Here is a 25,215-nt window from a genome sequence, read left to right as displayed (position 1 = left end):
CCTTTTTCAGCAGAGGCCCGGGGAGAAAAGCTCCACAAAGAAAAATTACAGACACATTTAGTTATTTAGACATAATCAGTATACACACAAATTACAAGAGACATGTTTTTACAGTGGCATGCGGCACAAACAGTTACAGTGGAGAGAACAATCAAAAAAGATATTAATTTTAAAAATAAAAGGTAAGTAATAGATTTGTGGTGTACAGCTGAACTTTGGAATGTAGGTAGAATACATACATAGTACACAGGTACAGTACATACATTGTAGATTAGCCAGTGTTTGTGAGTAAGATTGAAAAACTATTATAAATTGCTCTAGATTTAGTATGCATATGTTATCCACTTTCACTAGCCTGGGGAGCAATCATGGCACTTCCATTTCCCTTTTCCCAACTGTAGTGTGATCACGGAGGGAGAATATTAAAGTAGGGGGGTGTGGGGGCACAGCCCCCATTAGAGGTGCAGGGGCAAAGCCCCTGCTAAAATGTAGTATTTTATTTTTTTTTGTAACATGCTTTAACGAAATAAAAGCGCTTTCGTTAAAGTGTGTTTGGTTATTATGGATTCGGACGTTTGCTCACTTGAGCAAACGTCCTAGATCTATATATATATATATATATATATATATATATATATATATATATATATATATATATATATATATATATATATATATATATATATATATATATATATATATATATATATATATATATATATATATATATATATATATATATATACACACACACACTGACTAACTGTATTTTGAACTTGTGTTCTCTATTTCACTTACATTGTTTTGACAATGACTATCTGCTATGTCGCTAAGTTTCTGTGTCCCTGTAGATCTTTTGTATATTTCTTTATTTCCTTAGCTATGTTCACTTATTTGTATACATTGTTGTAACTTTTTTACAAAGCCTTGTGGCGGGGAAATGGTGAAACGGGTCTTCTACTGGTCCATTAACCATTTAACAAACAAAAATAAAATAAATACATGCAGGTTAACATTCAAAGATAGAGCAACGGCAAGTATTCCTTTATTAATGCCTTAGCCTTCCCTGCTTTAAGGTAATGCATCTTATTAATGGAGCTGCTGAACATGTAAAGTGCAGTAGTCGTTCTTTTTTTTTTTAGCACCTTTATTGAATTATCACTTGTGACATAGTCAAATTTACATTTTTCTTGAATCTAATTAACATAGTGAAACCTTACGTACCCTGATTAATGGAGTGATTTCATGCACCTAACACAATGGTATTTTTGCACTAAATTCACACAATGTTTCTCCTACATCTAACCTGTGCAGTGGCTGGATTCATGCAATGTATTTACCTGTACAATGTATGTACCTGTGCAGTGCCTAGAGTCACACAATGTATTTACCTGTACAATGTATGTACCTGTGCAGTGGCTAGGACATATTTGATTAACCAGTGTCCATACCAAACTCGAAGAGCAGCCAAAATTAAATGTAGTTGTTGTTTCCCTAGCTTATCAGTTAGTTCAATTTCTAATAATGAACTTAGCACAATAATGGTTTCTGTAAACAGTCAACACAGTAACCTTCCTGCAACTATTTAATGCAGCTTGTTTTTCTATATAATCATGTCTTCCAGAGTCTTGCTGAAGATAAATTCCACAGTAGTTACAATTATTTATCAGAAATTAGTCCTGGGATGAATACAACAGCTGAAATGTTGGAGTTTTTGATTTTAGATATTGTCCATATTCCTAATATGCAATTATGCTGGCTGCTTGTTGAATAGTTGCTATGTCTGTAGCACTGTTTTAAATTGTTTCTGTGTTTATGATTATGTTTATCAGTCATTTTACAGTTTAGTTTCAGCTAGGCTACCATGCCACAACAGAACACTATTCAGTATGTATTCACAGTACTTAATTAAACAAACACAAGATGGTTCTACATGCATCTTTTTGAAAATAATGTCAAAGGTCCACTGACATTAGTGGTAACTGCAGTAATCACCAGTTCACTTTCCTGTCTCCCCTTTCCTCACATAACTATTAGGCTGTTGCCCAACTGTTTGTTTCTGTTACTGATTACAGTTACTGTTCCATGTTGAATTCTGAGTTTACTCTATCTGTACTGACAAAAAAACTACTTTAGTAACTTTATGTTACAGAAATTATGTTCTAATAATACAACCAACATCTGTAAATTCATTCCATTCCATCTGTAGAGCTAACACAGCACTTGTCACATGCCAGCAAATTGCAGTCACAAGGACCAAACATCTGTCACTGTTTCTTTTGTTTGACCATTTTACAACTTCTCATTTCCCTTCTGTACTCAAGCATTTATGTTGCCTTGCAACAACTGTCAAAGCAAATAAACTGGTAAATTAAGATCACATTAGTAAATGTAGAAATGCACAAAATAAATGCTCTTAACAATATTGTTTCAGGCTACAGCATTATGTACTGTAATATATTTTGTTTACCTAATTTCTGCAGAACCCTCCTAAGACTGTGACTTTGTCATGTTGCTGGAGGGGTCACATGCCCAGCTGATCTGCATATCTGTGTTGTCTGGAGATTTGTGTTGTTGACAGTATTACCCTTTGCAAAATCTGTTGACAGTATTACCCTTTGCAAAATTATCTAAGAGGAGAACAAGAAAAAGTCAGTCCAGAATTTGTTTTCCTACAAGGTTCATTTAAAAAGAGAGGCTCACCTGAAACAGAGATGCTAGGACCCATTTGGTAGACAGACTTGGGGGTGGTATTTGTCAGGAAGTACCTGGTGGTTGCGTAACCCAAGTATCGTGGTCAGGCTCATTCTGAAAAGGCTGCATGGAGCAACTGTGTGAGCTCACCACCCCATGGGTGGAGCCTGGGGTGCAGTCCTAACAAATATGGGTAGACTAGACATTGGCAACAGAAACGAGATGTCGGGATGCAGAATGTCATCTGACTGCTGGGGAAGGAACTAGAGCTTACAGAGGAGGTTAAAACCTACTACCTGGATACAGTTCGCATTATTCTACATAGAGCACTGGGCTTTTCATCATGGGGTTGTCTCTTCACTACTCGGGATTTTCCCCAGGCAGGCATGGGGATAATCAGAAGCCCCTAGCTAGGTGCTGTACAGTCATAGTTTGTGCACTATCGGAGACCATGGGTGAACTCTCTGATGATGTGCCTCCTACTCTGATGCCTGGAGTGGTGTGATTGGGAGACAGAGTTTACTTGATTAGAACCAAAGTGATGCATTTTACATCAGCAGAACAGAGAGACAGCTGTGGCAGAGAATTTATCAACCTACTTATGATGTTAAAGACAAGGTCGAGAGAAACACCCTTTACAAACATTCCACCTAGTGTGTTCATTTAAAAAAAAATTATAGACAGACGTGAAAAGTCTCCTAGAAGGGGTGCCTCAGAGGACACTCTAACCTACGGAGAACTGTGTTAGCAACTGCTCTTAAATGCCACTAATCTACCGGGACTAAATTAACACATTTCAATTACTAGGGCTCTTAGATTAAGATCTGCAAAGCTGTAATCCATGTATAATAAATACTTGTTATTTACTTAGTTAAATTAACAAATACACTTTTTAAACATTTAAATGCATATGTTTTTAACATACACTGTCCCATAATTTATCCTGTTAACATTTTTAGCAACAAACAGACTGTTAAGGCATACTATTTTCATGTAAAAGTAATGTTTTTATATATTTAAATTGACTACATTTTTTAAGGCTTTTGTCTTTAAAAATAACTTTGAAAGACATTCATCCAGTATCTGATTTTATATCATGTCACTTATTCTTTTAAAAAAGGAAGAAGTAGATTGTAACAAGAGGTTCTGGTGAAGTCTTTTTAAAAGCTGCTGTAAGACAGGAATTTAACTGGATTTTTATTTTTACAACGAATTATTTCCTGCATCTTGGAACTTTCTTTACTGGCATGGATACCTTTTTTGTATTCTCTTGATTTCCTTGGATTTTTCCCGGGCAGGCATGGGAATATTCAGAAGCCCTTGACTGGGTGCTATGCAGTTATAGCTTATGCCACTATACAGGAGTGTCGCCTCAATGTACCTTGTGATTTGCAGAAGGAAAATATGGTTGTCTATGCAAATGCACCTAACAACTCTTCAGGGGATTCAACTTTCTTGGAGACCATGAGTGTGCTGTTTGATGAGTTGCCACCTGCTGTCACACCTGGAGTGGTGTGATTAGGAGACATAGTTTGCTTAAAGAGAACTCATATGGGGAATTGTTACTGGACTAATGTGCTACTCAGAGATTTTCTATAACAAACCCCATGTCCAAACAAAGGTTTTTCATAATGTAGTTGGTAACAGAGCACCTTCAGCCACAGATTAACAATTCACTTTACTTGGCCATGTCTTCTAGACAGTCAGGTCAAAAGAGTTGCTGAGCTATCAACTAATCACTACTTGGTGGTAATTTTGGTTAGATGGCTGCGGCAGAGGCTGGACCCATATAACCATATGGTGAGAATATCCTGCAAATGCTTAGCAAATGTCTCAACATGGAAGAAACTCCACTCCCACCTCTGGAACAATGCCTCCCATACAAAAGAGTGGTTGGGGAAGTGAAATTTGAATAGACACTGTATAATACTTCAGTAACTCAACTGATGATAATGAGCTATGGCAAAAAAAGATTGTCAGAGCTTATTGTGGTGGTAACCTTAGGACCCACTGGTGGACAGCAGTGTTGAGGAAAGCTGTCAAGATAAAGAAACAGATCTTCTATGGAATGTTAGTAGAACAACTCTGGATCTGGCCAACAGGTACCAACAGACTTGGTAGGAAGCAACTGTGGCAGACATGAAATGAATACCTAGATGTGGGAGGAGTTTGGCAAGGCCATGGAGAATAACTTTTACAGTGTGCCAAAGGGTTTTGGCAAATTGTCCCAGGACTTGGGGAGCAGGATATTGGTCATGTTTTCAGCAGGACCATGTAATTGTCATGACAGCAGTTATAATGATACTTACAAAAGTGATGTACAGTTGTTAAGGTGCAGCACTTGTATAACAAAGCAGAAAACTGCCTCATGTTGAAAATGAAATGTTTATACAGATTGAACACAGTTCATGTATTTTCTGACCTCCCTGTGATTGTGTGACAGTTGCGATGGTAAACATGATTAAACAGATGTGGGAGTATACACTAGTCTATCCACAGCAAAAAGCACTGTTTGGTTATTTTTGTTTCATCACTCCTGCAATGTGATATTTTGAGTTTGGGGCATTTTTTGATATAGGTGGTGTTTCATTTTATTTGTTTTGCATTTGGAGTTGATTTCACCTACATGCTTTTATTAAAGTTGGATGTGATAAGCAAGAATTCAACATGAATCAATTCTCAGCATGGCTGCAGAAATATTGACATCAAATGTTTGCATTGTAAAGAGGTAGAACAAAGACTCTGAAGAATTTCAGACACAGTGGACATGCCAGCCTTTGTGAAGGCAATACAAGAAGCAACAGGTATGACTGTGTTCAACTTTGCAGATGAAGTCACTGTGGCAGTTAAAGTGTTCCACTGTGGCAAAGTTGCAAAGCAGATGAGCTCAGGCTGGAACATTGTTGCAAGGTCATAGTCAACGAGTCTTCTCAGTGTTTTATAGAAGATAGGGATATTACCTTTAAAATAGGGGATAACAGAGTGTGCTCCAGTTATAGAGAGGCTACCCTCCCCAGTCTCATTGAGAAAGCCGATAGCAGCGTGCTGAAAAGATTTTGTCAGACAGCTGAGCCTGTGACCCAAGAGGAACAATTCAGCTTCCATCCTGATCATGGAACTGTGGCTCAACCCTTTGTCCTAACACAGATATTACAGGCAGAAGGTTCATTGGAGATTGATAGTACAGTCAGCACATGCTTTGTGGACCAGGAGGAGGCATATTACTGCATACCCATGAATGCCTTGAAGGAAGTGCTCTAACAATATGGTGCCCTGCCCTGGGACTGCTGCTCATGTTATTCAGTGCATACATGTTATGGTGCAAGATCTGTACCAGCATCCTTAGTGTTATGTCAAAACCATCAATGATAGATGTTGGAGTTCTTCAAACACATGCCTTGTCTCCATTCCCCTTCATGATTTTCAAGGACAAGATACCAAGCCACAGCTGACATTTTCAGATTGCCCTGTTTGAGGATATAAAATCTGCATCCTTATTGCTTGCAGACTCTGTTGTTCTGTTAGTCTCTAGCCACTGAGATCTCCAGCATGCATTGGAGGAGTATTACAGAGCATCAAGCAGATGGATGGAAAATAGGCACCTCTAAAATCAGAGGTGAAGGTTCTCTCCTTGAAAATAGTAGATTGTCTTATTTTAGTAAGGGGGAGAGCAACTGTCTCATGTGGTAGAGTTTAAATATCCTGGCTGTTGTTCACAAGTGAAAATAGAGGAGATTATGTGACTGATCAATGGATGAGTGACATAACAGCAATACTTTAGGTCTTGTACCAGACTAAAATGACGAAAGCATGAGTCATAGGATAAAGGGATCTTACTTTACTCATTGGTCCATGTCTCCATCCTCACCTAGAAGAGTAGAGCAACAGGGCTTTGAGATGGTCTGCATAGTTTTTACCATTTAGGCCCTTGTGTTTTTTTAGTGAGAAAGCATTGTGGTTGTTCTAGTTGTGACAAGTATATACCAAAAGGGCATTATACACAATGATCAGCTGAATGAGTGCTGAGTACAGTGGAACAATTACATCCTTGGATCTAGATGCAATACCCTTAGATATAAGCTATGCAATAAAAAGAACTTCCTTACAACAATTGATATGTGATGATCAAAGGACAGCTCATTGTCAACATAGGTTCTCAGTTCTCTAACTACAGAATCAGTTTTCAGAGGCGTGTTGTCAATGTGATGGTTATAACATGTGTCATGTTTGCTGAAGGATAATATTATACACTTCTTGGTATTTAGTTTGAGTCCATAGTTTTGCCACCAGATATTTGCTTTGGACAGTCCCTCTTGGAGGAACTTGGTGTGCTGTGGGAGTTTATGATGGCACCAAGGTTGCAGAGATCGCAAATGTGGTCAGCCACAAAACTTTTAACATTAACTTTGACCTGTGAAATGTAAATGCCAAAAAGGACCAAGGACTGAACTCTGGGATACATTGCTAGAGCCAGGTCTTTTGGAGGAGGTAGAACTACCACCCTAACTTCCTGGGTTCTGTTTGTGAGCCAATTTGCTATCCAATGAGTTACACATGGATTGATATTTTTATTTTTATCTACAATACCCGAGTGTGGGATGGTTGTGCATGCCTTTGAGAGGTCAAGGTATGCAGTGTGCACTATTTTGCTCTTGTCCATTAATTCATAAACTTTTTAAAATAAGTTTGACAAGGTTAGGTAGGCAGGACCTGTCCTTGATGAATCTTAAATGGGTTGGGTCAAGAGTCTGTAGGCTACATATAACCTTGGTTATTAATTCCATAATTAACCTTTCCATAGCCTTACAGATGAGACTGGTCAGACTTATGGGTTTATAATTACCCAAATCCATTAAAGCACCACCTTTGTGCACGGAAATAACTGTTGCTGTCCTTCATTCATCTGGCGTGAAGTCTGTTTTTTAATGCTTATATTTAATAGCCTCTCTAGGGGCATCTGAAAAGTCATGTTTCCAGTATGAAGCATGTTGTCTGGCCACATAGAAGTAGTGTCCTTGGTCTTAAGAGATTTGATTCTTACATTTCTTTTTATATATATTGTAAATACTGTATATATCTTATCTAATTAACTCCATAAGAGCATTTATTCATCCATACTCTGCTCTGTTTTATAACATTTTTTCTGTATAATCTGTGAATTACTACTATCACAGTGAACAATGTATTACTGAGAATATTTTTTGGAGCATCTCTCCTGGGGCCTGTACTGAAAAGAGGTCTCTCACAGCTTTGTCAGAGTTTCCCTCTAAAAATAAATAAATAAAGTAATGGAGGAATACGTCTTCCTTTCAGAACCCTTTTTGAGCTTTATGTATGGAAGTACCCGAGTCGATGGTTAGTGACCTTGGTCTGTTTTTTGATGTATTGTGTATATGGTGCCTAACTGCAGATTAGTGTCTGATTTGGCAGTAGTTAGCTCCACAACTGCTGCAGGCCTTTTTGGTGTATTTATGTACACAAAGATCTCATCAGGGTATCATGTTCCCTATTAGGTGTTAAAGGCCTTGGTATAGTAACAGATCTACAGTATGGGCAGTACCTGCAAATGGCCAGTAGTGATCACTGTACTACTGTTATAAACAGATGTAAAACAAAAATTAAGTAAATAAAAGATATCACAGAAAGTAATGCCTGTCATTAGTAGAAGTAGATCTCTGGAACACAATAAACATTTGCTACTCTCTTAAATTTAATTGTGTCCTTTCTCAGTCAGACTGGTGGTGAATTTCATCCTGATATGCCTCTATTATGGATTTAGTATTCACAGTTGCTACTTTTAGACTGAAGAAAGCAGTGGGCATAGCCCTAATATAGTTAAATTGACCTAAAGATGGTGAGCTTAAATAGGAGAACTTTGTTTTCGAAAACCAAAGGGAGAGGAGACAGGTAATTACATTTTTGAAAATAGTAAATTAATACATTTAGGTGTTTAAAATAATAAATGATGACATTAGGTAATTAGGGTTTTGAAGTAAAAGTTATGAGAATAAGTTAATAGGTTTTGAAAGGGAAGAGCATAAGATTATGTAATTAGATTTCTAAGAAACACAGGAGGGGAACAGTTAGGTAATTGGTAGTGTATAACTCAGGAAAAAAGCACACCCCTCCAACACACAAACATATGATGCCATATAAATCAGCTCAAATTGAGGAAAGTATGCCTGAGCTGCCTTGCTGCCTTTTTATAGATGCACAGTACAGTGTGCTTTAGTGCTAGGTACGGCCTGCTAACAAGTTGCAGTCAGCACTATATAATATAAAAAAACTTGCAGTAGGTGTTTTCCTGGTTTGTTCTGTAATAAATAGATTTAATTTCTCTCTGTTATCTCAGTGACTATGTTCCTTTGTTTGTTCCTACATGTACAAAAGTCTAGCTAAATTATGGAGGTAGCCTGTAATTTGAACAAACAGTTGCACTACATGCAACAGAACTTATCAGTATGTCTAAAAAGATAGTGCAGTCAGTATAAGTATGACCTCTGCTGTGTCTCTCAGCATGGAGTAATACCAGCAAACCTTGACAAAATTATCTTAGATTACAATGAACCACATATAGAAATCTGGACAAAGCCAAAAATAATGGGGGACAAAGGCCTAAAATCAGGGACAAAATTTTAATATCCCTCCCTTTTAGAAAGTCAGTAGAATAACATGTTTTGTATTACTATACATTTTCTGAAGAATATGAAATCTTAAAGCCAAATGTTATGTCATGGGCGGCCACGGTGGTGCAGCAGTTAATGTTGCCGTCTCACAAGAGGTTCTCCGGTTAGATTCTTGGCTGGGGTGCCTTCTGTGCAGAGTCTGCATGTCCTCCTTGTGGTTGTGTGGGTTTCCTCTGGGTGCTCCGGTTTCCTCCCACATTGCAAAGACATGCTGTAGGTGGATTGGACACTCTAAATTGGCCCTAGGCATGAGTGTGTGCGTGTATGTGCCTTCTGTGGAAGGTTGGGCACCGGGCTGGCAACTCGACACTGTAAAACTCCACTGCCAATCATGAGCAGACAGGTGATCCGCTGTGGAGACCCCTAACCGGGAAAAGCCAGAAGAAGAAAGTCAAATGTTATGTCAAAATTTACTGACTTCAGTCCACAGTGACTTGCCAGAAAACCACAAAATTTATGAGGAACCAATGAAGAAAATTTGGACAGTTGATAGATATGTTAAAACCGTTCTCCATTTCTGATCTTCAGCAAGTGTGCTTTCCTTCCTGTAGTTGTGGTGTGAATACCTTTAAGCCTATAAACCTTAAAAATCATAGCTTATGGCCTTCGGAAAAAAAAAACATAGCAGATGGCCAAAATAAGCATCACTTTCTTATTTTATATAATAATAGATCTAAGTGCTACAGCCCCCAACAGTTAAAGATACATAATTTCCTCCTCTCAACAGACATAGTGCAATGGCATAGTTTATAGGTAAGACAAGATATGTCACTGCCTCCTATGTCCACTTTTAGAATAATTTGTGCCCTCATTAACTGTGCTTATTCTCCCTGATTACACATGAGTTTCCTCTGTGGCTTCCATTTCTTTTTATATCTGGGTACATGCTGGTTAGGTTTACTGGCTACTGTAATGGTCTATAGATTTGCCTCCAGGTGTAAATGCTTAAGTGGTTGCTACCTTGTAATGGATTTGTGGCCTGTCAGGGGGTATATCACCTTGTGCTCATTATCCCAGGTGATGTATCATGAAATGAATTAAGTGGTTATTGAAAAAATGCATGGCTGCACATATCCACAAATAACTTTAACTCTACTAAGGACATTAGTACATCTGGGTATAGCGATGCTAATCAGTATGTAAAGAGTCATAGTGCTATGACAAATGATAGCACTTGAAAGATGTAGTGGAGTGCATTCATCTAAGATGAGACTGTGAATTCCTCAAGAGGACATCATTAAACAAAGTCACTTGATTTGAGGCTGATACTCACATCCCCAGCACTGAGCCTAAATTCTGACTATCTAATGAAATAAAAGTGTTCTTGTCTAAGTGTTAGACTAGCTCAAATTCATGTACACTAAGATCACTCTTTTCGCCTTCCTGGTTACTAATCTGGTATGCACTATATTCTCCTGCATCATTCAGTGACCTACTGAGACTTTGTTCCCTTTGTGTTTCTCTTGTTACACTTCTAGGGGGATTAAGGAGTTGCTAAATGAATATATCTGTTTGACAGCATTGTACATAACATAGTGAGAAGTAATATAACTACAGAAAGGAGACCTGTGCTGTTAGACTTGACAGATTATTAGAGAAGCAATAAAATTGCTAAAGAGTACCTAGGTGATTATGAAGCCCCAAATGTCAGTTCTCCAGAGATAAGACATACCAGTGACTACTTACCTTTGTTAAAATTCATCATTGTCCCTTTTGCGATACTTCCAACGTCATTTGTTGCTAAACACAAGTACACCCCTGCCTCCTTGCCAGTAAGGTCCTTGATCAAGAGGGACCCATTTCCATAAATTACATATTTGGTGGTGTTACTCTTGATGGGTTCTCCCAAGTTGTTAGTCCAGAAAATATGGGCTTCAGGTACAGCTGATACATCAAGGTCTATAAAGATGTCTTCACCAATACTGGCTGTTACTGAGCTGGCCAGATTAATTCTGGGTAAATCTAGGGAAATAAAAGAATACGTACGAAACAGGCATAGATATAACACTGAATAACACTGATGCAAAAGTAATCATGCAGCTTGGCAAGAAAAATATCACTGCAACAAATCAACAAATGTAGATGTAGACAGAAGAAAACATTAATCCACAAGTTTGGCCATGTATTGTAACTAATATTATACAAATGCCTCCTCTCTTTGTCTACTCTTTCATCATATTTCTCAAGTATGTTCAAACACTCTGTACAGTGAGACTCTAATACCTGTATTTGGCATTATATTCTAGGCCCCCTCATCCTCTTTTCAGTTGTCTCCTTCTGTGTGTCATTTAGGTCCTCTTCCCTAATTTTTTCTCTGTAGCATTATGGAGCCACCTCCCTGTGATGTAGTGTTTCTATACTGTACCCCCCACACTTATTCTCTCCTCCAGTATGTGTACATCAATTGCTCTGAGATTTTCTTCCTTTTCTACCAACATTAGCTTCAATCATGCCATCTGCACTTCCCCATATAAAAAAGTATTAATATTGTTAGATGTAGTTAGTTGTCATATCTTGACATATGCACTTTGGAACCAAAATAAAATTTTGTGATCCCCATCAAAAACTGCAGACCTTTTACTCCAAAGTACTTATGAAAAACACATCCATCAAACAGATTGGTTCTCCACTATATAGCCTTCCATTGTTAAGTGATGCTGCTTTTATAAAATCATAGACTCCCTATCTTCTTATGAGAAAGTAAAAGTAAGAGTTCACACCAACTATGGATTACTCCTGGTATTAGAACATATATTGCTAATAGGAACAGCCTCTAGAAAATGTAATCACAAATCAAAGACAACACATATCTAACTATCTTGAAACATAAGAGATTATAAACAAATACTATGCCATTCCAAATAAGAATACTGCAATACACATTAGTACTTTGCAAAGTAAGCCATGATGTTTCTGGATAGGCATAAAAAATACTATTTCCAGATGTAACCAGTACCTCCTAGCCCATTCATTAAGCAGCCACCTATTAGAATTAACAGAATTCTGACAAATTTTCAGTAACATCATACAGTCAGATAATGCTATTATCTAGCCTAACTACAAATATGTTTCACATGTCAAATCTACAATTTAAACTGCATTCACTACTCTTCCTAAATAGTGTGACTATTACACAGACTTAAGTCCCACAGGTTCCTGTTGTGACCATTGGCTACTCCAAAAGCACTTTATCTAAGTTCATAAAATCTAGCAAAATCTACACATCTGTACTAGGACAGGGTAAAGGGGGCATCTGCCGCAGGTAGAAGTTGTTAGGGGAACAATCAGAAACACCAGTTATGCAGAAGTGCAGTATTGGTTACATATTACTAACATTCATTCAGCATTGATATGTTAGCTTTCATTCATTTTAACAGCCGTGTTTGTTTAAAAGAATGAATGAATGAATGAAAGTGAGTGTGTTTCTGTTTGAGTCCTCTTATTTAATCATATTGCAAATGAAAATCACATTGTGAGTAACTTCACTCCACATAAAAGGTCCTTCAACATCACCATCAAACTATGACCTTTCTACTCCACTTTCACCCCTATTCAAGTTGCTAGCTGCTAAGAAAAATGACGTAATATCATTATGCAGCAGCTAAGTAACCGATTGAGTAACTCACAGCATGACTTCCATTCAAATCACATTGTCACGTGACTTTATTAACCATCACCGACTTCAAACACAGAGCTAAATGCAAACAGCCTGCAAAGCATTGCTAAGCCTGTTACCTTAGAGCAAGGATATAGACTCTTATCTGTGTTCAGAATGAATCTGTTGCACGTTCCATACTTTCTCTTGTATCAAAGACAAAGACAGAGAAATGAGTTCAAGCAAACTGATGCAAGTTGTAAACTGATGAAGTCTACTTACACCACACTTGTAAAGGAAAGGAATCACTAGCATTGGAACTGACTAAATTTGTGAGGATGCACATGTAATCTCCACTATCATTCTTATCCACAGAATCGATAATGAGAAGAGAACTAGACTTATTGCAATGGTACTTTTCACCAGAACTGCAGTTGACTGTTTTACTGTCCTTCAGCCAAACAAAGGTCAGGTCTTCCTCTTCCTCTTCTGTGTGTGTGCAGTTTAGGGTTACATCGTCACCTTCCTTTGTTGGAGTTGAAGAGATGGTGGGTTTTGAAGGAGCAGCTGAAAAAAAACACAATCACACAGACAGTGAATCATAAACATTGTTGCCTTTTTGCATAATGTGTAAGTGAATGACGATTTGACCTTGCTCTTGTTAGTTGTATATTTACTGTATATGTTTCACACCTTATTTTCTAGATATTTAGCATTTTTATTATGCACCCACTGTATTATTCTGGTGCTGGGTACCAATTTGTGATTTTGGTGTATTTTGAGAAATCTGCAGAATATTATAAACAGTAAGACTTCTGTTGAATTCATATGGTTATAGGCTAAAGTTTAAAGGAAGAAGACTCAACAGAAGAGCAAATGTAATTGAAGTTGGTTTAAAACTGTTGCTTCAATGCTATGCTGTTAAAGCTAGCACAGCTAAACATTTGCATATACTCAACAGCAAAACAGCTGCATTTATATCAAAACTCAATAAAACAACATTTTTTACATCTATTTTCAGTCATTTTTATCCTTTTCTGCAGCCTTGTTTGGCCATTTTCTGGTTTTCCGCATTACTAGAAGTGTAAATGCAAGCATCAGTTTTGAAAATCGCTCCTGATAACAAAATAACAACTAACTCTTCTAGGATGTCTATGTAATGCATCTTTTTCAACATATCTAAAAATTCTTTTCACCCTGTACATATATATATATATATATATATATATATATATATATATACATATATATATATATATATATATATATATTTTTTTTTTCCTTCGATGTTCATAATATGGACATCTTTTCAAAACATGTACTAAATCCTCATTCATTCAACGAAGACAATTCTTTGAAGACTTCTCATTATTTATTTTATTTCACCATATGTTGTCTTCCTGAATCTTAAAAATAAACTTTGCATATGACCTTCTGAGCTCTTTGATATTCTGTGTTATTGTTTCCACTTAATTTTAAGATAGAAAACTGAAAAGCCTGATTCTTTACCTCCTCATCTGTCATATACCAATAATTTTTCATTGCCTTTCTATGTCTGATTCTTTAATTACCCCCTCCTCTTTCATATACCAGTATTTTTTCATGGCCTTTCTGTGTGCAATATACATTTTAGTTATTGTTGCATTTTTCTTCAGATAATTCTCCAAGAAAACCAGACCACAGTTTTTAATAATTTGCTATACATAAGTCAAAAAGGAGGATTTCTTAATACCTTCGTTCTCCCAAAGTATTTTTTTCTTCAGAATGTCAGGCAAAATTTCTGTTTTGTCTAATCTTACTGGATGTATCTCTTTAACAACTAGTTTGCCATAAAGCAGTGCTTTTTTATTTGTTGTGAAAAATTCATGACTTGGGTATCTTTCAGATAAGGACTTATGGAAAAGCAAAGCTCGTAAGAAATTATGTGCCGATTTTAGTAAATGTAGTTCTATACTGTTACACCATAACTAACCTCTGTATATTACTGTACATCACTAAGGGGTATATTTTTACCCTTTTTGAATCAACAAGAGGTTGAACTGTTATTAACCTAAACATGTATCAGCACTTTTCAAAGCAATACAGTACTTTTCTATATTTGCTTTTACATTTATAACAAGTCTTGCCAATTCACCATTGCATTATATGACTTCTCACAAGTATGTCTTACACTTCACCTGTTCTACCATTTCACCCTTAATTCTCAGTACTTACTGCATACATTATACACGGTTGCTTATATGTTCCTTATATTTATTGGTAAATAATAAGTTTCCATATATTCCTCCAAACAATGTACTTGTAATTTTAATTGTTAAATATGAAATAACTAATAAAACAATGGAATCTGCATACCCAGATGCAGAACACCTCCTATTTCTAATCTTTGTCTGCTCAGTTTCTACCTTATTTAATGTAACAGTTTGACAGTATAGAGCAAAAACAGCCAGGAGGCTAATATGTATCCTTGTCTAACTTATTATTTGTCCTAAATATCAAGGTTAGTGTAACATTACTACAAAACTTGACCTGCTCCAATGTAGTTCCATAAAGCGCAGCTATGACAATTACTAGAGTTTTTGCACAACCTCTCTCAGTCTTGATATTACATAATTTAGCCCAGTTCATCTTATCAAACACAGTTACAGATTTCATTAACAATGCAGTGACTGCTTTCTAATGATAGTATATTTTTCTAGCAAAGGATATGGTAAAATATGTGCATCACCATTTTATCTATAAGCAATGTATGCAAACTAAGTGAAATAAAATGAATTACTCAAGAAGAGATTTTTAAAATTGCCCACTAATATTGTTGTATAAAATTTAGGAACGTTATCCATTAATTTCATGGGTCTATACATCATTAGGTTAAAACAGTCCACTTTCTTATAAACTGGGACAATAATCCCTACCAATCCTTACAGAGGAATTATTTTCTCAACTAGAATACGGCAAACAAAAACTGCTAAACATAGTATTCCATTTCTGAGCATCTATCTGAAATAATTACCTATTGTACCAAGTGCCATTGACTTATTTTTCTTCAATTTGTTATACATTTGTATGGTACATATATTGAACTCATTTCTTAATACTTTTCCTATTTAACATACCTTCCAGTACACCTTTTATTTCAAGGTAAACTTTTTACTGTCTTGCTATTTGACTATATCTATCATTTTGTTTTGTCCACGGAGAGCTGCATAATCCAATGTTTCTACCTTTTCAGCCTTCTCTAGTACACTTACAGAAAAGAAAACTCCTACAACCTTAGTAACATTTCCCAACACACTCCCTCATTTGTTACCCCAAGAAATGACCTGCACAATACAAACCTCTTCTTCTCAGTTTTACCCACTTGCACCAGGGAGTCTCTCCCTGCTCAGCTTCAATCAACTACCTCCTATCCTGAATTCAAACAGCAACTGAAAAAAAAAACACCTGAACCAAAAAGCCAGGTGTGTATACTTTTTGCAGGAAGTATTAATTGTTTCTTCACCACAAATCCTCCTGTTTCTACTCTCACAAATACTCATATTAATTCTCATTGAACCACCTTCTTCCTCCTAAAACTCCCTTTACTCTCTTTGCCCCCACCCCGCCTCCTGCCACAACACCCTGTAAATGTTGTATATAGTCAGCATTACTGTGAAACATTAGGTAGTCGTATGCCCCCTATTAACACTTCTACACTAGCACACTAAACATAACATTCTTGCTTTACTGGCATACCATTTTCACTACAACAATTTACTAAGTATTATTCTGTTACAGAACACTTGTATTATTGCTTCTTCTTCTACAACTTTTACTTGTGTTTTGCACATTCTTTTTTTTTCTGGGCAGAGGCAGAAAATGCCCGTGGTAATCAGTGCTCCACCTTGGCTAACAAATGGAAAACAAATAAAAATAAAATAAAACCTTTTTCTCTTTTTTCATGATAATGTTCCTTGTTTCATTTTTCTATAACATGTTAAGGCTTCTTCTATACCATACTGTTTTTACTTCAAATTTATCAGTGAACCTCCCCCCATTGTTTTTTTTTTACTCCCATGGTTTCTTATTAGTTTGATAAATTCATTTAATGCATTAATAGCTCCAAATTCTTGTATGATTACCAGCTGTTCAAGGTTACCCATCCTATCATTTCCAGTCTTATTTACCCTTTTATCTATGTATGCGTCAGTCTTGGCACACTAATACACATAATCACATTTGCACCCGGTAATGCTCCTAATGTTGGAAGCAATATCATGTGACCACTTTCTATTCTAATACCTAATGTCAGATGATATATTACTGCAAAGTCTAATGACACTAGTACATAATTACAGATCTACCTTTCTTTGTACAGAAAGTATATGAACGATCAGCTATAACTCTCCCATTTATAGCAATAATGTCACACAAAAGTTAATTTTATTAACTGTACTACTTGTCTGTTAACAATATGAGGGCTTGAATTTCTGGTCTCACAATCAGTTTTATTCTTCAGCCAAGTCTTATAATTATAGTATGTAGCTGTCCTAGTATTAAAATTCCCATTCACTATAATTTTCCTTCATTTATAAGGAATCCAGTATAGGAATACTTAATACTTTCTAGAAACCCTCATATCTCTTGTTTTCCACCTTTTTCTCACCATTATACACAATCATCAGCCTTAGGTTATTGGTTTACAGGTAAGTACTAGGCTAGCTGCCCTTGCGGCCATTTTAGGCCTAGCCAATTTCCATTTTTGTGCTTAAAATAACCTAACCCATTTGGTTATAGATTGGCCTTACCCATCCCTTGGTTGATAATTATATATTACTACTAATGAGAATAACTGGGGTCATACCATAGATAATTTGAGGGGACCATGGATGGGAAAAGCATTTAGGAGCTGCCTCTGTCCATTAGTAGTACTGGAGGTAGTCCTGGGTAAATTATTTGCTTCCCATCCATAGATCTGAATTGTGCTTAAGTATGGATCGGGCTGAACTTTATTTTATGTGGATGGAGAGTCAGTTCCAGAGAAGCAGTATCCTCTGTAAGATGTAACTTTCCCTCCAAACCATTCTATTGATGTTGCAGAAGAGGTTTAGATTCTGATGCCATTTGACTTGCTGATGTACAGTAAATCCATCAGTAATGTGTCGGAGAATGCCTTGTATGCCAGACACAGATTACCTCTTAGCAGTCTGTAGGATACTGAGCACAGTGACAGAGCTTTGAGTCGGTCAATGTAGGACATTTTGTTTAGGCCTTGTATCATTTTAGTAAGGTATCCCTGTGGGTGTTCCAGTTACTCATGTCTGGACAGATACATGTCAAAGGGGGGATTATATTCAATAACTGGCTTAATGATGGTTGAGTAAAGGGAGACAATGACAATCCCTAGATCTAGACACAATCCTTTTGTTTATAAGCTGTGCAATATAGAAGGACTTTCTTGCAACAATGGACACATGTTGGTCAAAAGTTAGATCACTGTCCATATACGTTCCCAAATCCTGAAACTTTTTTCCACTAATGAAATATTTTACAATGATGAAATACAAACCTTCTCCAATCTATCCTACTTTTTACTCACAATTTTTCTTTTTTTCCTATGCTACAGTAACTCATGCCTCCATTAGTCTCTTCCAACACACTTCTTTTATTTATTTGTTCACCCTTCTTTATTTATTTGAACACAAACAAACCATGCAAATTAGAAGCTCTAGCTAAACTATTTTATTATGTTTCAGAAATAAATAACACTTTTCAACCTGTTATACTGTCCTGATTCTTTTGCATATTTACAATACCTAATCCTGTCATTGTATCCCCGATACCAAAAACACCTCATGGGTACCATCCAAGTGATCTATGTCACATTTCACAAACAAGGCATCCAACATTTCATATTCTGCTTTATTGCAGATTCTTAACCCTATTTCTTTCAATTGTTTTTTTTTTTCCTTTCATCAGTCCATGTTGATTAGGGAATAACTGAAGCTGTCAATTCTTGTCATACAGTCCATCTGTTCTACCTGCAATCTCAATAATGTATCCATTTGTTGAATTATCTCAAGTTTATCCAGTCTTTGAGTTTTAATGGACCCGTTATTCTTCTTTTCCATTTTGACCTGAACACCCTTAACCCTGTATTCTTCATGCTGTAAACAATTTATGCTAATCCCAATATTCTTTTCCCCTTTTCTTTTCATTCCCTTTCTTTTGTACTCTGTCACATCTATTTTCTTTATTATTTCTCTTTTTCTACTTTTCTTATTATTTCCAATCACCCCTTGATTTTTCTTTCTTTCTCCCTCTGCTTCTTCGAACATCAGATCACTTTTGATCATTGTTATGACAAATACAAACATTTTCTGAGTTTTTGCTGACTTTTTTGGCCACTGCCAATTATTCTTCCTCAGATCTTAAATTTTTATGATCACCTTTCTCTGTTACATATATACTTTCTTCTATATACACCGTTCACTTATTTAATCTCATGCTTTGTTCTATAGTCCTAACAGTTTCTGTAAGTCTAAATATCTCATATCTAACTTCCTTCAAGATTTGTTGGCTTACTGTTATTTGTTCCATTATCAGTATATTTGCACCTGACGACTTTGATTGTACTAAAAGATCCTGAGATAAAATACTTCTGTAATTTTCTTCCTCATTCTTTATAACCCTTCTTCCTTCTCTACTTTTCTGTTCATTTATTATTTTTCATGATATAAAGCTTGATCTGTCTTCAAAGCTTTGTGCTATTTCAGTTAATAATGTGGATGGTAGAGTAAACATTTACAATTAACATTTCTGAACTCCTCACTCACTTACAACAAGGAACAGTTAAAGGATCTTCTAACAAATACAAATAATTATTCCCTTTGAAAGACAAACATTTACGTAATCTATTTTCTGTACCTGTGCCTTCATTTACCAATCAGACATTTCAGTTATTGTTTTTTTTTGTCTGCTTTTAGTCTTCTGTACTTCAACTTTTCTCTGGTCTTTTTTTCACATTAAAACGAGTTTTCAGATAAAACCCCTTTAACAGTTAATTCCTGTTATTTCTTCCATTTAACCATTCCTGCTTCTAATGCCACTCACAGTAGTCTCACTCCGTTTCCTATTCGCATTCTTATTATTTCTAGCAATCTTATTATTCATTCCTCATTTTCGCAACCCACTCAAAAAAACTTTTGCTTCTATCACATCCTTGTTCTTTTCATTTCTGTTCTTACTTGTTGTCTTTTCTCTGTTTAGACTTCTAATTCAATCTAATAAGTGCAGCCATCTTTGCATCAGGCAATCTTAACAATTCTTGATAATCAACAACAGCAATAATATCAATGCAGAGAATCAGGAGAGACAAAATGATGTAAATCTTACATACAAGTAGAATATTTGTTAAAATTATGATTCTATCAACTCTTTTTTTCATGTACTTCAGTGCAAATTTTACACACCCTTAAGTCATTAAAGAGATCATAAAAATGAGTCCACTTTCTGGCTCATGCGTTTGTACAATCTCAGATCTTCACATCCATCAGAAGGTGTTAATTACAGCAATGTTTTCCATGATTTGTCATGCTCCTTATTCAATGTTTATCTTCCCATTTTTACAAGTCTAGTAAAAGCAGGCAGGCAGGCAGGCAGAATAATCAAGTTCTCAGTTCTTGTTGCTGTTAACCACTCTGTAGGGTTTTACCACCTTTCCTCATCTAAAACGGGCCAAGCCACCATGCCCGCTCGTCACCAAACCGCCCGCCCCCCCCCCCCCCCAACCGCCAACATACCGGTCATGTTGTGACAGCACTCAATTGCAGATTTTCCTTTTTCGCTCTTTTTTTTTTCGTTTTGCTATATGCTTTTTTTGCTGCAAAATGCTTTTAAATCAAAAGATAAACTCCGATAGTCTGTTTCCTTTTGAAACAGAATTCCTTTGAAACAGAATACCGGAGTTTGTACAGTGTTTTCCCGACTACCTGGAGTATCAGTTGGATTTCGAAGGTCTGGGAAAAACGGAAACGTTTATTCTCATATACACATAAATACATCTAAATAAGCTGTTATGTAACTACTTAATGGATAATTAACTATTACCAAATCTTATTTAATATATTAAATCACTATTAAGCTGTTACGCTTACAGCAGCTTAATGAAAAAATGTCTGTATATACCTTGTGTAACTTTAACTGCAACCATTGCGTTTCGCTGTTCTCAGATTTTAACATTTAATAGTACTTTTGCTGCATTTCAGATAAACAGCTGAATAAAGTCATATGCACATAGGTACATAGGTTTTACTAAGTGTACGACCAAAGGAGACCATTGAGAAGCTCAGGTACATCAGCCAGTATTGTGGGAGAGTAACAACATCCTCCACTGGATAGATTTTTCTGTATTAATTCCAAATTCATCTGAATCTGAATTGAAATAACCAGTTCATGAAAAGAGTTAATTAAACAGACAAATTAAGCCATGCACTAATTTATTAAATTTTATAGCATTTCTATATGTTTTAAGGCTTTTAGCTTCCTCAATAAATTGCTCAAAACCAGCAGCAAGACTATAGCTTCCTTAGTGACATTTTTGGGGAGCATTTAAATGAAATCACAGTAAAAAACATAGAAATACCTTGTAATGAAATACTACAGTCTGTATACTACAGATAATAAAAGTGTAACTTATAACCTGGTTACATTACACATAATTCAACATTTATAATACACTTCAAATAATAATGTGTTTACCTATATTTGACAGCAGCTGTTTAAGTTAACAACCAATCAAAATTTTTAAAGGTTTAAAAGGTTTAAATATCAGGTATATTAACTGTTCAAAAAGTATAATGCCTTACTTATAACTTAACAACTCAACAACATTAAAGAGAGCTCGCTTTTTTTACTCTATACAACTGAATTTACTTTTCCGATATACTTCCATCTTTATGACACTATTAGTACTATAACTGTTATTTAAATGTTTAAATTTCAACAAGATAAGACAAAAACAAGCAGTCAAAAAACAATAAACCCACTGAAAGCAGATGAGTAGGGAAAAAGTAACTAGTAGACAAAAAATACTGATTAGAAATGTCTATTGTCAAGTGATATTTGATGTCACAGATACTCTAGCTAAGGGAAACAAATGTAAGTTCTTCTAACACTCAGCTCCTCAGAGATATCACTTCTAATGTTTGCAAAAATGTGAAATGATAACCAAAAATCTATAAACAACTGGAAACTTAGGTTAACTTCCAACCCCTTTTGCTACAATAACAGTACACCTCCAAGTTGTTCCGCTGCTTGCTGTTTCCCTAGTACCTGACCACTTCAGTGGGGCTCTTCTCCCTTCTTTTTTTTATTCCTTTATTTGCCTGCAGTCAGTTTCCTAATGTAATACATGCCTTCATCCACATATCACAGACATTCAGTTTATTCTGACATAGCAGTGACTCAACCAGCAGAGAAAGCAAACAACAACCACAGTTTAACACTTATTAATGTATGTTCACCACATTACAGCACTTGGCAATCAGCCCTTCTGTTTTAAATTAAATCCACAGCAGGTCTTCATACAATCGCCATTTTGCTATACTAGTGTACCAAACACCTTATACACGGTCCAAAGGCTCAAAAAGTGATGTTATCACTCTACCTTATTGCCAATTACTACTGTTCACTATCATCATTTGTAAGCACCCTTACACATTTTCATTCAAGACAAAACCAATTTCTGCTACCACCAGAAAAGCACAAGCACAAAGTAAAATACCTGCACAGTAGTAAACAAGCCCCTCAAAACTTGCCCATGTCAGAGTTTTTGAGAAGACCAACCCACTTAGGTTCTTAACCTTGAATTATCTTCTGTTCCTGCTTTCTCCAATCATTTTACAAAAAAAATTAAGCTTGTTTCCTGCCTTTCCTGTAACTAGTCTGGTCCAGATACAGATTTGCTGTATCCAGGACTGTTTGCAAGCTCCTGAGCCCCCAAGCCTTTCTGTGTTGGAGGGAAGCCTTCTAGCTTATCAGTGGGAGTGGTAAGCACTAGGTAGTCTATCTACCACACAAGGAGTGGTTTCTGGCCCAGAAACTGTAGTTGTTGGCCATTTTTCCATCTCTCTCAACTTTCTGATTTTGCACTTGTTTTCCCCCCTTTCCTGTAACTAGTCTAGTCCAGATACAGATTTGCTGTATCCAGGACCATTTGTAAGCCTCTGAGCCCCCAAAGCCTTTCTATGTTGGAGGGAAGCCTTCTAGCTTATCAGTGGGATTGGTAAGGACTAAGTAGCCTATCTACCACAAGAGGAGTGGTTTCTGGCCCAGAAATTGTAGTTACTTCCTACTTCACACGATGAGTTGTCAGGGCTTACTTACAGAACCCACACTGTAAAAGTAGCCAACTCCAAATCGAGCTCCAGACAAGTGACAAGTGGAGTAACTCAGGGTTCAGTCCTGGGACCACTCTTGTTTGGCATCTACTTCTCTGAAGTGCAGGCCAACACTAAGGGACTCTGACTAACAAAGTTCGCAGATGACTGCAAACTGGTAGCCATTATTGAATCCCCAAATGATGTGGATACTCTACAAAAGGGCCTTACAGAAACAGATGCTTGGTGCCAGAGCCATGGGCTCAAGCTCAATGCCAAAAAATGTATAGTTATCCCCTTTGGGAAAAAACATGTACCCGTGAATTGCCACATAGTGTGATGAGACTTAGGGACACAGGTGGGCAGTGGTCTCACCTTCGATAACCACATTGCCACAACAGTCAGGAAATCCTTCTATGTGGCACACCTCATCACAAAGGGCTTTTCATCCAGGAAAAAGGAGGTCACTGTCCCACTGTACTCATCCCTCATTAGACCCATTATAGAATACAATGCCCCGTTTGGTATATACCACTCAAGACAACTGCAACAACTGGAAAGGCCGCAGAAATACCTCACAAAAAGAATCACAGGCCTAAAGCAGATGCTCTATGCTGACCGCCTTAAAAGACTCCAGCTATACTCTGTTGCATATCGTCTACTCAGAGGCGATCTCTGCTTAACATACAAGGCCATGTCAAACCCAGAGCTGTTGGACATGCTACACTTAAAGAAATCCCAGTCCCTCAGAGCCACACGCTCCAGGGATCTAAACCTTGTCATCACAATAAACAAAACATGCTGAAGGGATAGGTTCTTGACCCAGAGACTCTCCAGACTCTGGAATAGACTGCCCATACATGTCAAGCAGAGCACCTCTTTGGCCCTCTTCAAAAGGAACCTTGACGATTGGATGTGAGAAAAGAAATTCACCCTGGGGATCATGTCAGTCGCCCTGCTAGACAGGGGTCCAGGGAAGTAAATAGTGTGGGAAATAGCCAGGGAATTGTTATGGCTAGGCTTGTATAGGCCCTAGGGCCAATAGCCTAGTACCAGCCTATGAACCTATGAACCTATGAACTGGCCATTTGGGCAGTTTTTCCATCTCTTTTAACTTTTCTGGCTTAAAGCCCGCATTTGAAATTGTTTCCCACTTCTCCTGTAAATGGTCTAGTCCAGGTAAAGATTTGCTGTATCCAAGACTGTTTGTAAGCTTCTGAGCCCCACAAGCCTTTCTGTGTTGGAGAGAAGCCTTCTAGCATATCAGTGGGAGTGGTAAGCACTAGGTAGCCTGTCTACCACAAGAGGAGTGGTTTCTGGCCCATAAATTGTAGTTTATTGGCCGTTTGGGCATTTTTTCCATCTCTCTCAACTTTCTGTTTTAAAAGTCCACATTTGCCCTTGTTTCCCACCTTTCCTGTAACTAGTCTAGTCCAGATGCAGACTTGCTGTATCCAGGACTGTTTGTAAGCTCCTGAGTGGTGCCAAAGTTTGCTCTTCAATTTGTCCCTTAGATCTACTAGTTCTCTCCTCTCCTGCACTTATACTAGCCTATTAGTCTAGCACTTTACCAGACGTCTTGTAGCAATTATTGTAGCACACAAAAGTGCTACCAGCACTAAACATTCTACAAGAAAACAGATCCAGTACTTATTATCAATGCCCACTCCTCCAGGCATGTCTAATGGTCAGTTACCTTGTGCTTTCTCCTATTAACCTGGTGAACTTGGGGATCCTGAGGCAATGTAGCAACTGCCTCATGTACACCGACAGCCCTCTCCTCTTACCTCCCAACACTCAGACTTGTAAAAGATGCACTTTAATATCCAAACTGGAAGCCACGCACTCTCCAGCCAAGACCGGAATAGCTGGTCAAGAGGAG

This window comes from Protopterus annectens, chromosome 8.part0, assembly GCF_019279795.1.
Source record: "Protopterus annectens isolate FY-2018-M chromosome 8.part0, PAN1.0, whole genome shotgun sequence".
NCBI lineage: Eukaryota > Metazoa > Chordata > Ceratodontiformes > Protopteridae > Protopterus > Protopterus annectens.
The sequence above is the reverse complement of the archived record's forward strand: the minus strand, read 5'-3'. Positions refer to the sequence as shown.